This window comes from Mus pahari, chromosome 4 (assembly GCF_900095145.1).
Source record: "Mus pahari chromosome 4, PAHARI_EIJ_v1.1, whole genome shotgun sequence".
NCBI classification, from domain to species: domain Eukaryota; kingdom Metazoa; phylum Chordata; class Mammalia; order Rodentia; family Muridae; genus Mus; species Mus pahari.
This window is the reverse complement of record NC_034593.1, coordinates 139,152,894-139,158,114: the sequence shown is the minus strand read 5'-3', so window position 1 is coordinate 139,158,114 and position 5,221 is coordinate 139,152,894. Positions and strand designations below refer to the sequence as shown.

The window sequence follows — 5,221 nt, the reverse complement described above, 5'->3', positions numbered from 1 at the left end:
AGCAGTGGACTGGAACAAAGATGGTTCTCCTCTGTCTCAGGCCAGGAGACTGCTCCCGGGCAGATACCCCCTCCTCAGGCGGTAAAGGTGCGGGATCCTCCTTCAGGCCTGGAGACTGCTCCCAGGCAGACACCCCTCCTCGGGCGGGGAGAGATGCCGGATGACCAGAACCAGACATGGGATCCTTCCCAGAAGCTGTGATGCTTCTCCAGTCTGTCCTCTCCCCAGCAGTGCACTGGAGCAAAGATGGCTCACCTTCCGGTTCTGACCTGGAGACTGCTCCCGGGAGGACACCTCCTTGGACGGGGAAAGGTGTTGGATGCAGGTTCAGGCCTGGAGACTGCTCCCAGGCGAACACCCCTCCTCGGGCGGGGAAAGGCTCCGGATGCCGGTTCAGGCCTGGAGACTCCATTTATGTCTTTTAACTAAGGCTGATGTTGAAATAGATCCAACTATGTTTAATATTCAGATAGATGCAATAGTAAAATTACCCTTTTGGTTAGCATAGTACACACATTCCTCAGAGAATTAAAAGCACAGGATCATAACACACTTATGCCTAGCAGAGTATGCATAACACCCCGCTTTATCTTTGGGTGGTGGTCTCTCCTCTTATGTGAAACACATTTCTTTGACACCCTATACTAAGTATTCAAAGGCACCCAATAGAGCTGTTAGCCAGTCATTCCAGAGTGATGGGGGAAAAGCCTGACTGTTGGACTCTGTGCTATGAGCCCACTGGCACACTGCATTCTCTGTGTCATTAGGTGGGCTTTATAAGCAGAAGCAGCACAGAGTTGAGCATAATGATGATGACTATGACATTCTTCATCCATAGAGTGACAAGAACACAGGAAAAGGAAAGGCACATCCATAGCCAGAGGGCTGGCCTTGTGAGGACAAAGCTCTTGCTTTTGCTTGATTGATCACAGCACAGGGGATTTTGCTCTGGTGTTGCTCCACTTTCTTCTCCTTCTGTTGCTATGGCTTTCATGTCATAGTTAAGAATCATTTCCGGGACTGATAAACAAAATGTGATATGTGTATACATGTGAACTATCATTCAGCAACCCAAGGGAATCCCATAGGTAGGTGGATAAAACTGGAGGAAATGGCATGTGAAATACAGTTCAAGAAGACAACTATTATACAGTTTCATTTAGGTCTGAAATGAAGAGTCAAAGTTATATACACAGGAAGTATTTGCTTCAGTTTTAGAAGTTGGGGAAGTGGTAAGATGTTGGTCACAGAGTACAAATGTTTAGCCACAAATATAAGTTCAAAATTCTAATGCCCAGCATGGTGACAGTGGTTAACAGCATGTTAATCATTAAATTGTCAAGATGGGCCAGTTGGTGGTGGCATACGCCTCTAATTCCATCAAGAGTCAGAAGCAGGCAGATCTCTGGGTTTGAGACCAGTCTACAAAAGCAAGTTCAAGAACAGTCAGGGCTGCACAGAGTAACCCTGTCTCAGAAAAAGAAAAAAACCCAACAAAACAAAGCGTCAAAAAGAACTGGCAAGATGGTATATTTTAAGTTGTCTCAGGTAGCATTGGTGGTTCAGTGGTAGAGTTCTTGCCTGCCACCCAGGAGGCCCTGGTTCCATTCCTGGCCAATGCACTATCAACGTTTTAAGTTGTCTCGTCCCTGTGCATGTACAATATTATAGCAGTGACTGATGGCAGCTGCACTAGATGACTGGATTTTAAAAATTATGATGGTCTGATCTCCATTGTTAACTTGATTGACATTAGCATTTCTAAGACTGGCCAGAAAAAAAAAGGAAATACAAATTGTGAGTACCAGGCAAGGAAGAAAGGAAATCAATACTGGATTTATAGACACTGTAAATAATTTTATAGCAATATATGAAAAACTTAGATAATAAGCCCACACATTTGAAGACATAATTGTAAATTACATATCTGATAAAGCCCTTATAAATCTGATAAAGCACATATAAATATAACAGCTCTTTCATTTCAACAATAAAAAGATAACTCAGTTAAAAAATAGGAAAAGGATTAGAATACAAAAAGAAAATATTAAAATCGTATCATGGCTAATAACCATAGGGAAAGAAAACCAAATTTGTTAGTCATTAGAGAAATTCATATGCCCCCAGTACAGGGGAACATCAGGACCAACAAGTAGAAGTGGGTGGGTAGGGGAGCAGGACGGGGAGGGTATAGGGGACTTTTGGGATAGCATTTGAAATGTAAATGAATTAAATACCTAATAAAAATTGGAACAAAAGAAACATATACAAATAGAAGAATTTGGTATGAATTCCAGGCAACCTTTGGTTGAGTAGACCTAGTTTATACCTCCTGTTTGCTTTGTACTGTTCACAGAACTGGGAATGATTGCATAAATAAGATTGTTTTCTGACAATGTTAATTAAAGAGGAAGAGGCCATGAATTTGAAAAAGAAAAAGAAAAAAAAAAAGAGAAATGCAAGTTTAACCAAATGGATGTTCTAGTTGGTACCCAGGATGAAGGCCATCATAAAAGAGGGGTGATAACTGATGCTGAGGACCAGACCACAAGGAGAGGAGAGATTGAAACGCTGATCCTTGCTGGTGGCAGTGATGCTGCTGGCTTTGAGCTACGTGTGCTGGTGACACTGCCAGGGCTCTACTGTACAAGGTGCAGCCTGTTAGAAAATAGCCTCGCATTTCCTGAAAATGCTAAGCCCTGACATTATTCCCACATCTGTCAACATTTAATCATGACCACTGGAGTCCTCTGAGTGACTTGTCCAAAGCTGTGGAAAACCTCCAGAGGTCAGTTCAGTCCAAGGAGGATGAGTTTCAACTCTGGAGTCTCATTTAAATGCCAATTATATGAAGTCTGAAAAAAAATTGGGAATTCATAAAATATGGCAAAATATTAATCAAGAAGATGAAGCCATCTCTGGAACCTTAGTTGTTTTCCGTGCTCATTCCAACGAGGAATGGGATCGCACAGTCTGGGTATGTGCTGGCACGAGACTCTAAAACAGAAGTGAAAAGTACGCAAAAAAAGTGGCTCAGTGAGGTCAGAAGTTACTATGGAAACCAGTCTGTGTCTGAAAAGAAAAAGTTCTCAGCTTCCTTTATAAGCCTGCCAGTGTTTCCATTGGCAGAGTTGGTCTTTGTTTCTGTTGCTCTCATAACTGTTGTTGGAAGTAGGGTTTCGTCATGCCATGGAATAATTTTCATATTAAAAATAAGGAAATTAAAATTTTGCATCACATAATTATAACTATAATGTTCTTTTTGAAGGAGACACAAAATGAATGAAAAAAATACCATATAATAACTTAAACCAGAATACATATATTTAAACCAGGAGATCAACTTCAGATTTGTCAATTTCTTTTAAAGTACAGTAGAAAGTTAAACTTCCTTTAAGAAGATTCGTTTTGAGTGTCTGAGAGATGACTCAGTAGCTGCACTTTCAGAGGACCTGGGTTCAGTTTCCAGCACCTGCATGGCGGCTCACAACTGCAGTTGCAGCATCCTCTTCTGGTCTTTGCAGGTACCAGGCACATACATGAAGCACAGACCTACATGCAGGCAAAACACCTACACACATAAAAGTAAATGTTAAACAATGACTTATTTTGATTATTATTTATGTGTCTGTGTATGCCATAGCTAAGTACTGAGTACTGAGTACTGAGACCAGAAGAGGTTGTTTGATCTCCTGGAAGTTCTGTGATATGAATGCTGGGAGCTGAACCCAGTCATCCAAAAAGAGCAGTAAGTGCTCTTAACTGATGAGCCTTCTCTCTGGACCCCTTAAACTTAAAAAAAAATTAATAAAAACAATTATCTTATTTAACATACACTTCCTGTTAGGATGCAGTGGTTATGTTTATCAGTAATTTTATGGTTGCAGTGTTGATCATTTGAAATTTTGAATTGGACTGAATTAGGTTTCTTTACAACATGTTTCAAAAACTCTCCAGAATTTTTTACTTTTAGGAGGCTTGGAATCACATCTATGCTCCAGCTTTGAGGAAGTTTTAAAGTGAGATATAGCATGATGCCCAAGACTTAAATGCAATTATATTTGCAGAACATTCGTGCTTATGGGTACAATAAAACAGTGCATTCCACAGTGGATGCTAGCTGAGTGTTCTCTCACTTAAGATAAAAACAGTTAATAGTAGCCACACATGAAGAAGACTAGCCATGTCAGTGTGAGATTCTTTATAGAAAAAGTCAAGGTTTTGGAAATTTCCCACGTCCTGCTTGAGAGATTGTTGGAATGTGATGCAAAAAGGAAAAAAAAAATTCCTAAATGAATGGAAGGCAAAATCCTTTTCTGAGATCTTCTTTGGAAGAGATTAATGTGTTACCAAAAGTAAAACATCAGGTGTTGAGAGTGCTCTTCTAGGGGCTGAATTTACAGCTCAGTCGATGAGTTCTTGGCTTGTGCAAGGCCCAGGGCTCAAACCACAGCACCTCAAAAGCAGAAGAAAAGGACCAAGGAATGTACTTCTGAAGTTTACTAGAAAAATATTTCCCAAAGCAAATATGTAATACTAAATAAATATTTAATTTCTTAGCAAACAAATAACAAAGCCATCTAGGAGCGGTTAAGCTCCAATTGTGCACACAAATAACAAAATCAGAAATGCATGCATTTTAATTTCAAAAATTGATCTTCATAAGAGTCTTTATACCCTGCCTTCATAAGAGTGTTTATTGCTGTGAAGAGACACCATGGCCACTGTAACTCTTTACAAAGGAAAACATTTCCTTGGGGCTGGCTTACAGTTCAGAGGTTTAGTCCATTACTGTCATGGCAGGAAGCATGACAGCATGCAGGCAGATATGGTGCTGGAGAGGCGGCTGGGAGTTCTACATCTTGATCTGAAGGCAGGCAGAGACTGAGAGCCACTAGGCACGGCTTGAGCTTAGGAGACATCAAAGCCCGCCACCACATTGACACACTTCCTCCAACAAGACCTTAATAGTGCCACTCCCTATGGTCCAAGCATTCAAGTACTTGAGTCTGTGGGGCCATGGCTATTCAAACCTCCACATCCCCAACCATGTGAGCTCAGCTTTCGTTCCCATCTACACTTCTCTTCCCTGTTTCTCTTCTTTTTATTGCTTTCTCTTTCCTTCCTTTTCCAACCAGCTCCTCTAGTTCTTCTCTCTTGTCTTCATTTTCTTTCTTCTTTTTCTATCACCTTCATTTATCTTCCCTCCCTCCCTCCCTCC

The 5,221-nt window shown here is 40.9% G+C and overlaps 1 non-coding gene across 1 annotated transcript; it reads left to right on the top strand.

Moving 5' to 3' along the window:
- Nucleotides 1-1,551: 1,551 nt before the first annotated feature.
- On the top strand, nt 1,552-1,622 carry Trnag-gcc. The gene has a single exon. It is a non-coding gene; the product is annotated as a tRNA-Gly (tRNA).
- Nucleotides 1,623-5,221: the final 3,599 nt, after the last annotated feature.